This window comes from Corvus hawaiiensis, chromosome 9, assembly GCF_020740725.1.
Source record: "Corvus hawaiiensis isolate bCorHaw1 chromosome 9, bCorHaw1.pri.cur, whole genome shotgun sequence".
Taxonomy (NCBI): Eukaryota; Metazoa; Chordata; class Aves; order Passeriformes; family Corvidae; genus Corvus; species Corvus hawaiiensis.
Genome location: NC_063221.1, coordinates 10,827,295 through 10,840,490, shown reverse-complemented (window position 1 = coordinate 10,840,490; position 13,196 = coordinate 10,827,295). Strand labels below are relative to the sequence as shown.

Below are 13,196 nucleotides of genomic sequence, written 5' to 3'. Positions count from 1 at the left end.
TCTGCCATTTACGCATGATGGCAATGACTGTTCAAGAACCAGCAGCAGACATATTCATCTGTATTATGTCTTACCTCAGTTCTTCCTGTTTAACAAATATTTATCATAAACCCCAAACTGTTCTTCTCAAGATTTTATTTTTTTGCTAAGTCATCCTTTACATTTATCTAAAGGTCCAGCATGTTTTGAACAGTGCAAATGTAACAGTTTCAGTAACAATGCGACAATGAACTGTGTGACTAATCAGTGATGGCAAAGTATTCCCTTTATATATTTTTCAATTTTCCACCTTGTAAGTTGATTACCCGGCTCTGAATGCCAGAATCTGAGTATTAGTACATTTTGCTAGTGGTAGAAACTATCTAACTTCTGTCTGGCAATGGTCCTTCATGCATGTGGTTCTTTCGCGTGCATGGGGCTCTTTCACAGAAGAGCAGAAACATATTCATATAAAAGAAACTCTTAGAGAAGTGGGTAAGACTTTCAGCGTCCAAATTATTGTTCTCTCTGTTTGTCCAAGGTGGTAGTGTTTACGATATGACACAGGATTAGAAACTGCCTCCAAGTCTATAAATGTGTACTTGCCAATAAAACCTGTAAACTGTGTATCTGGTGTCACTGAAGTTCAGACTCTTACCTAGTGTAAGTTGGTGTAGCTGCTCTGACTTCAGTGGAGTCATGCTGATTTATACAGCTGAAGACCTGGGCCTTAGCTTTTGGACCTGGGAATTTTAACAAAAAAAAAAAGAAAAAAGTAAAATTTAGTCAAGTTCATCCTTTCCTTCAGTAAGTTATAGCTGCCAGCTTGTTATGCTGGAGACATTATTACTATAATACGACAAAACAAAAATGCAGTATTATGAATGAAAATTCATAGCCATTACATTTTAAGCCAAATAAAATAAATATCCATGCATATAGATCCCATGGGCTTTAGTGATGGAAATGAGGAATGAGGATGTGGTGTCTAAAAAAATGACTGAAACCTTAACCATAACTTTAATTTTCCTCTCCCACCTGAATAAAACCCAGGGTAAATCAGACATCCTCACCATTGTACCCCCAGTGTTGAACTCTGGGGTGTCCGTAGGAGCAAGTTACCTTACATTGTAACACAGGTAAAATTTAAAAGTTTGTAAAATATATTGGGATTTTTCAATGGACCATGGTAGATGTCTTGTCTATTTAGCACACAAGTCAATGAAGCCACAGACCTCATGGAGGTGCATATTCGAATACATTGTGTTACCCACTGTATCATTCCAGGTGATAGACCTGACAGCTATTGTAAATACACAGTTCAGGTCTTCTTGCCTGAACTCAATAAAGTGTACACCTTTGCAGAAAGGCAGCCTGAGGTTCATGATTAATTAAACACCATTTAGTGTTTACATTTAGTCCTGACACGAGACAAAAAGGTACCTACATTGCATGTAGGCATTTTGCCCAGAGTCTAATATGTCTTTGACCAGTATGTTCTCAATTCCATTGTTACTCAAGAAATTTAATTCAAATCACTTTATTCATTCTTTCCATATATATAAGCTTGACCAAATTTCCTAATCTCTTGTTCCAGCCTTTCAGATAAAAACAAAAGGTAAACCAGCATTTGTTCTGCTAGCATCCTTTCTCTCACTCAGCCTGTGTCACAACTGGTTAGAGTGCAATTCTCCCAAATAAGAATTGTCTCTCACCATGTCTTTGCACTTTGCCTGGTTGAATGGAGCCTATGCCTGTGCTGCAATACAAATGAATAATAATTTATGGTGATGTTGGAAGGGTGTTGACAGAAATGGAGCTAACGGCATGAGTGGGGAATAAGTGCATTTATCCTAAAAATAACTATTGTCAGTCAAAAAAGCAAACTTAATTTCCACTGTTTAGTCTTTATTAGCTGAAACCTTAGAAAGAATATGATTTTCAGTGGCAATTCTGCTAGAATGGGGACTACAGAAGTTTTCTACTGACTTCAGAGCCAGCTTAAGACAAGAAAAAATGCACAGAACAAGTGAAATAAATATTGCTGGCATTTTACAATAAAATGGGGGTGCATTTTATAGGTGGCTAGCAGCTTGTAATTACCCTTAATAAAACTAATCCTTTCCCTGTGGTTATTAAAATGTTTCATGAATCAGCAGGCCATGAAAAGGACTCACTCTCAATCTCTTAACTTGCACTAAAACTGAGAGATGTCCACTTGAGTCATAATTCCCAGTGCCAGTCTTGTTTCTCTGCCTGCTATTGGAATTCAAAGCCTCTGAGGGAATTAAAACTAACCCATTAGTTCCTAATTAAATCCAAAAGGGTTGTGAAATGTAACCAAATAACTTTATAGTGTTTCTTGGGAATATGATCTCAGGAGGATAAGGAAGGAGCAATGGCTTTCAATTAATGATTTTCGCCTTCTAACACACAGGAAATGTCTGCAATGTTCTTTTGACCCCTTTTAATTTCTTCAAGGGGAGCATTTGACTCTTCAGGCTTCCTCCTACAAATATATTTTTAAAACTTCCTGCAGGTTTGTAATAATTTAGTAGGATAAAGAAGTACAGTCATTACTATAGCAGTCCTTTTTTCTTCAATTAGTATTTCTAATCACATTAGACATGTTTTCAGTATCCAGAGAGGATGCCTGATCCCTACAGCTATCATGAACTATTAACTTTAATTAAAATTTACAAGTCTAATGTTGTTACATCTGCTAAAAGCATTAACTGCCATGTTAATTACCAAAATGTTAATGTTGCGTTAAAATATGAATGTTCCCTTTTGACAGTTCATCTGTGGTTTAATTATTTATTTTTGGTAGAATATCTCCTCAAAAAAAGAAAAAGGCATAAAAGCATAAATGCTGGCTGAAATAATGAGACATAATGGGAAAACTTCATCCAGGAAGAAAACTTAATACTTTAGAATACCAGTTGTTAGCAGAAATTCATTTGCATTCCTTGCTGTGTCTAAAATAAATACATAGCACTTGTGTCATGTCTAAAATGTTATTTATAATTGCAGCACATTCTTCTGCTTTTACTTGATAGGGATATCTAATGTGCAGGACAAGTTCTTAAATCCCCGTAGTTCAGCAGTGTCACCGTGATGGTGCTACAATAGAAACTCCCCTAAAAAAAAGATTTCAGGACTTCACATCAAAAACTTTCTTGAATTTCTGAAGGTTTCCCCATATAACTCATTTCAAAATAGATTTACAAAAGGAGAGGTCTAGAACACAGTCCTGGAGTTACTGCACTCACTATCCCAAGAGTACAGGATCAAAGTGAAAGTCTTTTTAAATCACTGCAATTAGTAACAAGCATAGCAAAGACTTCGCAGTGGCTCATCTAAAGTAAACAGAAATCTCTGCTTAAAGTAAAGCTGTCTCTTGCTATATTTCATGGTAAGATACTCCTCTATCATATTATTCTTAAAGGCATTGTCACTGAACTTAATAAATGAGAAAGTTCTGACAAACCAATGTTAAATATAATTGTTAGTTTCTCTCACGTTGAATAATTATTTTAATAGCTGAAGTTAACAGTCTGCCAAGTAATTTCTTAATATGATTGTAAATAGGTACTGTTAGATTTTATGCCATACTCTATTTTTAAATTTTGCATGCAGAAACCTTAATTTCTCCTGTAGATCTTCTATGGTACGTGTCAGAGGCACATTCCTCATACTCTGTACTCTCTTGAATGTTGGAAGTAGGCAGCTGTTTAGTGGCAAGTGCATAATTGGTTTTGTGGGTGGAGGAAAATTTTTAGAGATCAGATGTCCAGTTCACAGATTTAGATGGTCTATTAGGATAATAAAATTTTTTAAATCCCCAAGTAAGACCACTGCTAGTTGTCAGTGGACTTTGAGCTACCAGGACAGCACATGTAACCCCTCTTGCTTCACCACAGCCTGACCTCTTCTGATGTCCAGATTTTCTCTGCACTGTATGGTGGAATTAGGTAGTTCCAATTATAAAACAGGAGCTTTAATGTAACATATTTAGAGCTCTTCTTAGAGGTGTGTATCGTACCAGAGCTATGGAATTCTACATGAAAAGTTGCATTCAGTTGTCTTTTCAAGTTAACATGGTAGGAGAGTGCTGCAATAAATCATCATTTGTCTTCCACAGAGTTTGGAGAATTTGCCTCCAAATCCATTTGCTGGGCCTTTAATAAAAAAGAGCCACTGAACAAACTGGTCTGAAGCAGAGAAGAGCTCTGCAGTCTCCCAGATGTTCGGAGCCCAGATTGGTCAGAGTTTATAGAATATATCCACATACAACCCCACCTCCCCTCACGAAAAACCCCAAGCAAAGAAATAAACTAACCCACACATTCAAGCTCAGATGGCTGGTTATGTCCTATGAGCCCTGTTGCAGGCACATTCAGCAGGACTAGTGATAAGACACACTCTGGTGTGCTCTGATCCTGAGGCTTTTTAAAATACTACTTCAAACAGAAAATATTTCCATTTAAAAATAATAGTGGTAATTATTTTGAAGAATGTAGCAAGTTGCTAAAGAAATGTTTTCTAATAGTCTGCCAGAAGGCAACCTATCTCCTGGGCTTTGTTTGCTTTTATAGATTTCATTGCCTGCAGCAATACTTCTTTAAGTCAAGTTTACAGAAACTTGTCTCTCTTGGGGGGATGAATATCTTTCAAAGCTCATTATTTATTTGGGAATATTCAAGCACTCTAGAGAAGACAAGGAAATAATTCAAATGATTCATTTGCAATTAATCTGATACTAACTTTTGTGTTGCAGTGCTCTAGCTTATATAACTTCTTGCAAAGGTCTGTATTACCGCCAGTCTTGATGCATGAAATTCACCCCTCTCTTTCAGTGCCACAGTTCTTACAGCATGGGGAAACTACTTAACTCCTTTTCTAAGCAAAAAAAGAAACACATTTTTTATCTGGTGGCTTGTAGCTGCTTGTTTGGCTGTCACTGTAAAGCAGAGCGTGAAGGATAATCCTGTACAGCCACTGAGACACACAGACAAGCTAGAAGCTTCCCTTTTCATTTATGCAATTATGAGAACTCCTTTTATTTTGTGAAATGTAAATAAATAAATTAACCCCATTGTACCATGCCCACAGAGTAGCTCCAGCAAAAATGTTGCCTTTTCTCAGTCATTCTGATTAAGGTAAAGCCAGATCTTATTCAAAGATGTAGCATTAAGGAAACAGAGTACCTCCATTCAGCAGTTTTGATTTGCTGCTAAATGTGCATTAAAAAAAAAAAGAACTAAAATAATTTGTGTTTAAGATCAATGTCTGCCTTAAAATTTGCATATCTTCCTTCTCTGCCTACATTTTAATATTTTTTTTCTGTTGTGCATATACTATTAAACTTCAAAATGTTTCTGTCATTCCCTTCACCAAGCTTTTGGTGAAGGCTGCTCCTCTGAGTACACTGTAATAGCTGGCAATCAGCCTGGCACATCATCCACTGAGAAACTCTTGCTGGGCTCTAAAACAGTGCAGTCTTATTATTAATAGTTAATTAAAAGGGCAATGTAAGGGTATTATTTTATGTTCTCTTTCAAGATGTGTTCACAACAGTTTTTATCAGACAAAGCATCAACAGGCAAACTGCTCGGTTTTGCTGTGCAGAACTTTCTGATAAGAGTGACAGACTCAGCTTCAGCAGTAAACCTTTTTTTGACCTTTATTGCAGACATACACACATATTTGAATGAACACGGAGAAAAGCACTGCATTCTTAAAATTACAGCAAAGTTCTGGAGCTCTGCTGCAGAATCACTGCTGTTATAAATCTAGCTTTACTTTAAAGAGAGCCATATTGACGTCACATAGCTGATTTCATCCACAGACATCTCCAATGTGTGAATATGTAAGATCATACCTAGCATCAAGGCGCTATTTGTAGAGGACTACACTATTCACATATTTTAATTTGGGCATGTGATTTATGATTTACCTTCCAGAACATTAACAGGTTTTGGGTTCATTATACGTATGCATCTGTGGGTGTATATACATAAAAATATTATATGTACAATAGAAATTAACAAATCAGAAGTAAATACATTAAAAGTATTGTTTCAGGTCAAGGCATACTGAAAACAAGACCTTAAATTTCAAAAGTGAAATCTTGGCTCATTAAACCTGAGGGAAATACTCATTTATTTCTCTGTGACCAGGATTTTCCTTTAAAAACTTAATTTCCACCTAACATCATGCTTTCTGTTCTAATTATTTATTCTTCTGCAATTACCCCAAGTAATATTCCAGCAGTGGAAAAAACCACTGGTATCTTGATGTTTGGCAGATGTCTTCCATCAGTCATTTTTAGATCTGAAGCTTATGCAATTGGATTGTAATTTTGAAAAACATAGCATCTGCTTAATGAGGCAGTGCTTCAATGTTTAGAAGTCTGATTTTAGATTCTTAAAAAAAATTTTGTTCCACATTTCTCATCTGAAACATTGAAAACTATATATCATCTTCTCATCTGCCCTAAACTTTAGAGACTCTCAAGGCTATATGTGGGAGTAATGTCACCTTTTTTGTGTGGTCTCACTAAGGAACAGTGTTAATCACTCTCCTACAAGTATTTTATACCCAGTGTACTAAAAAATACTCTTGGTTTGCTCAAAGCTTCTTATGAGATACTTCTAAGACACATAATCCATACAGACAGTCCATTCACAATCTTCTAATGGGATACAGCAGTATTTAATGAAATGGCACTGAAACTGGGCACTATTTTACTACCTGCAAACTGAACCTGTAAGTTAAGGTGTTCCTGTTATTTACTTGTAGTAGATTTAATGCAGCATAATGCTCCTACATCTGCACTGGTTTAGATAAACCTACACACACAAACTTACTAGAAGTCAAATACTTATTTTACAATATGCATACAAAAACAGGAGCATATATACTTACTAAATATTCTCATTAAATGTCTAGAAATGTGCCATTTCTTGTTCTACAAACTGCATCCCATCAATGATAAAGCACACTCAAGAGCCATTCCTCTTGCCTTTGTTTCTTTTACCTAACTAATCTCCCCCATCTCTGGTTTATTTTTTTAATCCTACCTTATGCAATGAAAAACAGAAATCTCTGGTGGGGTTTCCTTTATAAGTGAAAAATGGAATAATAGTTTTGTTCCAGGTACTCCACAAACTACTGCCTCATCTGGCATGACATTACAGCTGAAATTGAATTTGGAGGCTTCATGGACTGCTCTTCCTAAAAAAATACAAGAAAATATGTATGAATGAAAACTTTGTTCCAGGATATCCAACTTACAGGAAGTCAGAGCAAGCCAACAATGATTTTCCTGCTCCTGTTGTCGCTCACTTTTCACCTTTTTCCTAATAAAATAGTCATTTCAATTACACACAAGCTGTTGAATAAAATCTATACAGGTGCACTGACTATCCCCTGCTGTTCACTCATGTTCAAAGCATGCTGTTGTTCTTTAACTCCTTATCCATCTGATTTCATAAAGGTTGCCAATTACATATTCAAAAACTGTTAGATCGACAAATGTAATTATTTTATCCTATTAAATTACTGAAATATGAGTTTAGATCTATGGATTGATCCTTAATTAAGCAAACATCAAAGAACAGAAACCCAGAGAAATCAAATAGGGTACAATTATTTGCCCAGAAAAAGACTTTGCTGTTGTCAATACTTCCCACAAGTGAGAACAAGTCACAAGTTCAGAAAAAAAGTTGCACAGAAAATACCCAGTCTCCAAGTACTATATTTTGCAAAACTTAAGCTATGTAGGTAATTCAGTAGCAACACTGAAAGGATGGAGGAGCCATCCTCATATCCAGCTTTTAGGTCTTCTGCAAGAATGGAGTGAAAGGGCAACATGATTTAGGGCTGAAAATCTGATCATCCTAAGTAGATCCTAATTGTCAGTGTAAAGGAGGGTGTACAGAGCCTTTTATAAAATAGCACCATTTGGTAGAAGTGTGGGATGCAGAAATATTGTTTGTTCCCTCTAATGCTCTTCCACATTTCCTGTTCATACAGATCTGCTGTTACTGTAACAAAGTGAAACAGGACAAGTTTCTTCCTTTTGGAGTGCTGCTTCCAAAACCCCACTCCAATACTCCTGAAGCATTGCCACAGACCTAATAAATTCCAGAGACCACTGGGAACAAGGTTTGGAAACACTTCAGCAGATGAACCACTTTCTGAGGACTGAAACCTTTGTTTCAAAAACACATTCAATACAATCTGACTCACAGGAGGCCTGAAGTTAAAGCCTCCTTCTCTCTTTTCCAGATTCAGTCCAATGAGAGAAAACTTGGACAGAGAGGAAGGTTGGTGTAATGATCAGGATACAAATAAACAAAATAGGAAACATTGGTATGCATCTGCACAGATACCAGAGTAAAAAATTAGCATTCATTCAAAGCTGCTTCTGCTTTCTGACAGGTAATAATGATTGTTAATGGGACTGACATTTCCATTGTACAATCAAAACATATTCTTCAAAACCTATTGCATAATTAACATTACTTACACACAATTCACATCAAATAACATCAAATTAGAAAGACTTATGGGGCTAGTGAATAGCATCCTGAAAAATATCTTGTCCAGGTGTTGAGTGAGCCCTGATAACACATGCAAGGCTGTGCTTGGTTCTTCTCTCAGCCAGACAAGTCCTCAGTTCTGCCACTGCAAGGAGTAAAAGGCTGCCCACATGAACACAGGACTCACAGGGATGCTTTTCCTTTCTGCACATTTTCCTGACAAGGACAGGGATTGATTTGCCGTACAGGAGACATGTTCCTGCACTGTAATCCACATGAAATAGCAGGAGAGGCAGGAGCAAGGTTCGTATCTTTACTCACCTGATTAATGGCTTGATGTTGCTCAAGATTAGGCAAGACTATAAAGGAGTTCAAATTCTTAATTTCCTTATATCTTTATTAAATCAGATACTTGATGCAAATTCTATTTGTGCTGTCAATAAGCTTCTCACTCGTTTTCTAGAACAGAGACTGATCTATGCCCAGATGTTTCCAGAAACACTGCACCTACTAGATATAAACATTTCAGCTGTGGCCTCTTGGTCAGCCAGAGTGGAGTTAACCATGTGGCCTCTTTGCTGAATAGAGACGTGATGGTCTGCAATGGCTTCCCAAGGGAACAGTCAGGGGAAAAGCCTAATTACTTTTAATGTGATGTTTAGTCATTACATGAACATCATTTTGTGCTGTAGTGCCCAAAACACAAACCTGGGAGGTGCCTTCCCAAGCTAGAGCCTGTATGGTTGGGAGGAACCTTGCAGACAACAACCCAATGATTTCCTGTTCTTCTCTTAGAAGAAACTTGACATATTTTGGGGGGTTGTAGTGGGAGAAGGAGGGGGAAAGGAGGTTGCTATCAAACAGCTGTTAAAAGCATGCTAAATAAAAGGTCTAGATAAAAAAAAAAAACCTTCTTCTACAGGCTTTGATGTTGCCAAACATTGATTGTGAATTGAACAAGAAAAAAAATAAAACAAGCTGAAAATGTGCTGTCAGGACTTTTATAACGCCAAGCTTTTTTATGATTTTTTAATGCTCCAATGACAGATATATGAAAATGAGTGCAAAATGCAGAGAAGAAAGAAAAGAAAACCTCTCTGTAGAATTTGCATAGACAAAAAAGAAGTATAATTTCCCGGCATTGACGACAGCATAAGCATGGAGTAACTTTCAGGAGAATTATTTTTGCTAAACACCAGTATGTTTCACATGCTTTGGTTTCTAATATGTCATTGTTAAATCAAAGAGTACTTTTTTTTTCCCCCAGGCATGTGGAAGAGTTAAGAAATATGAAACAAATTGTAACACTACCACTAAGGCTTTAAAAAAGAAAATAAAAGTTACTTTTTTATATTATTCATCTAGACCACGCCAACAGATAAAATAGCCTACAGATTTCCAGTACAGTACAGGAGACTGCGCAAAATATGGTAATTAAATCTTGCATCAAAGTTTATGTAAAGTGTAATTATATCTGGCACTTCAGTTTATCACTTTTTGAGGATTTGTGAGGATAGGTGGTACACAAGTCATATCTTCCTACTGAATCTGAGCAGGACTAAATTTCACTCCATTTAGTCTTTGTTTCCACTTCTCATTTTGCATATCAAAGACTAAATAGCTCAAGCTAAATTTTAGGAAAATTACATACTTAAGCTTTCTTAGAACTTGTCTCCAGAATGTTTTTCCAGTCTACCTGTAGTGGAATAATCCGTGTGTTGATCACTCAAGAATAAAGGAAATTAATTTGGATTCCTAAATAGGAAATTATTTAGGATTTTGTTTATTTAAAATATTGCATTTATAGCACAGAAATAGATCTAAACATATGTTTTTATTTGGACTTCAACAATTCACCTTCCCAGAAAGAAATATCCCATGCATCTGACCTCAAGCTGCCACTGGCAACAACCTGCAAGTAGGTCATAAGCAGGTTGCTAAAACCCATCTCCTGGGTATTGGGAATGAAAGTAGGCATAGCTAGAGTATATCACGAGCATATTGCTCAAACATTTCTAAAATTAGAAGTAGTTATATATTCTAAATAATAGAAAAGAAATTCGCAATAAGGCAGAAACTGAGGACGATTGAAAGAGGTTCATGCTACCATAAAGAGGAACAAACTTTCTTAATACTGGTTCCTGAGTTTTAAATTGTCAAGGAAAAAAATACTCAAATCTGTGGCCCAAGTTTACCTTCCTCAAAACTATCGTTTAATCTGTTTAACTAAAAAACCTTTTAAAACTTTTAAGTACTTTTGATTTTTACTGCCTGTGAAATCCACTCTTGCATACCTGTCAGCACTCCAGTCTACCTGAAAAACTTGGTGTAACATCCCAGCCATAAAAGTCACTTCATATCAGAACTGGGCATTTCCAAAGTGATTGAAGAGGCTAAAATGTAGTCTAAGCCCAGACTGAAGCTAGCACAGTGGCACCTCAGTTTTTCCCACTTTCATTTATGTTGTCTTGTTTTTGCATTTTTAACATGAAAAAAACTCCATGGGGAAAATCCTCCGTTATATATTTGCTGGCTGCCAAAACAATAATTCTGAAAATTCTGTAATGAAAAGGATATAAATTCCAGAAGCAGCTTCTTGTAGTAACTTTCATAGGTTTCAGAGTGGTAAAAACAAGCTTGGAAACACCTGAGATCCACCTTTTGATTATGTGCCATATGTTTCTCTTCCATGGCATTTCTCTTGCTTTGGGAAGCCTGAAAGGATGGTCCAGTGGAAGTCTGTGATGGATCTCTCTGCCTAAGAGGGTCCCCCCCAGTAAAGGTTAGTCCTGTTCCCCCAGATCCCCACAAGTCTTTGTGATCAACAGCGCTGTCCACACTCTTCACCACGACTTTGGTGAACAGTCGTCTTTCTCCTGTCCTGTTCTGTTCTTTGGAAAGGGAACTTTATGCCACCCAGATCAAGCCTTCCTTCCAGGAATCATTTTTCAAAACAGAGGCAACTCCTTAGGAACTCCCAGAAGAACACAGGCAGGCTGGAACATAGCACAGAGATACTCAAGCAAGGTTTAAGCAAGCTGGATCAGCACTGGAATCAGCAGAGTATTTAATGCAGGCTCGTTGAGCTGGTCTCTCCAAGGGCACTGGAAGGATTTAGTAGTTAAACGTGTTAAGGCTGCGCGCCCAGGGCACCGCGCTGTGACAGGAGACAGAAGGACCCGCTCTGTGCTCTGTGGCTGATCTGCCTCAGAACCACGCACCACTTTGCCTCCTCTCCTCCCCTCATGAAGCTGTCTTGCTCATTAGGGGGGTGAGGATTTTTGTGGCAGGCAATGTTTTTCCTCACAGGTGAAATCCTTGATGTGTTGCAGGCAATAGTAAAACTCCAAGCTCTGGGCATTCCAAGTTTTAATTCTATGCATTCATAAACTGCTTAGCACAGTGAGGGCTCTACTTCAGTTTCTAGGTGCAAATAAATTATAGCTACAAAGGATCTGTAAATTATAATTTTAGAGCAAAGCAATAGAATCTTTCATAGGTAGGAGGATGTGTTTATTTATCCACATATTTATATATATTTATATATCCCAATTACCATAGAGAGGAAAGCAATTTTTTAATCATTAAAAAAAGTACATGAAAAATAGGTGTAACATTTTTCCCTTATCCCCTGACTAGGCACACTTCAGGCAGGTCAACAGCATATATTGGAACCCAGACGATGTGAGGCATTTGGAAGAGAGAGAGAGGTTAGGAAAAAGGAAGAAAGAAAAGCAGATTGCAAGTTTGGGCAACATTTGGATAGTTTGGAATTGCTTTGAATACTGCACTCTAGGCTGTTGAGGTGTGACAAATTTGGGCTTTGTTTTAAACTGGCATAGTCTGCTGTTACTGAGAATGCTTTTAATATTTCAACTCAAAGATATCCTTTAGGGTGACATATTGCAAACATGCTTTCTGTTTTGTTTTCAATTTTGCTTTGTTGTCGGAGTTGCAATGTAAATATGCACCATATTTTCCTCTGCATATTCCTCATTATATTCATTTTAAAGTCTTCTCTATGAAGTATCTTCCTCCCAGCACCAGAGCATACAGGAATATATTGTCTCTATTCTGAGTTTGGCAATGAAAATATTCTTCGTGGTTTAACTATACAAGGGCAGAAATTGGGCAGCAGCATCTGAAATTCATTAGCAAACATCTGAGATGACTTCCTGAGTGGGCCACAACAAACTGTGGAATGAGCAAACCATCTGCAGGGGTGGCAGAGGGGAAGAATTCCCATGTATGATAAAGGCAAAGAAAGAAATGCACATTTGTCAATACAAATCTTTTCTTCGCCCTGATTCTGGTGCCTTCCATGCAAGTCTCTTTTTCCCCTTTACTTAACATGAGAATCAAGAAACTCAGGATTCCTTTAACAACCTATTACTCCATTTCACTCAGCTGTCGATTTCAACAGGTTCAGTACCATGATACGTGCTTCCAGGAAAGTCTTGCTTCCTTATTTTCCTTTAATTCAGTCTTAATTCACCCACTTGGCACTAACCTGTGCCATCTTGTTTGAAATCCAAAGATGAATTCATGATTACTATATGGTGGCTACCAGAAGCAAAAAGAAGAATGCTCTGTAAGAAAGGAAACTGGTATTATATTATGGTTTTATGCCATGGTTTTTTTCAAATCATGCTCTTTAGACTGCAACAT

At 37.1% G+C, this 13,196-nt stretch overlaps 1 long non-coding RNA gene across 1 annotated transcript in view; it reads left to right on the top strand.

Annotated features, from left to right (window-relative positions):
- Positions 1-13,196, top strand: part of LOC125329817 — a 41,384-nt gene that overhangs the window by 4,688 nt on the left and 23,500 nt on the right. The window contains exons 2-3 of the long non-coding RNA XR_007205283.1: positions 8,020-8,312; positions 11,243-11,310. This is a non-coding gene — a long non-coding RNA (uncharacterized LOC125329817). The remainder of the gene's footprint in view (positions 1-8,019; positions 8,313-11,242; positions 11,311-13,196) is intronic.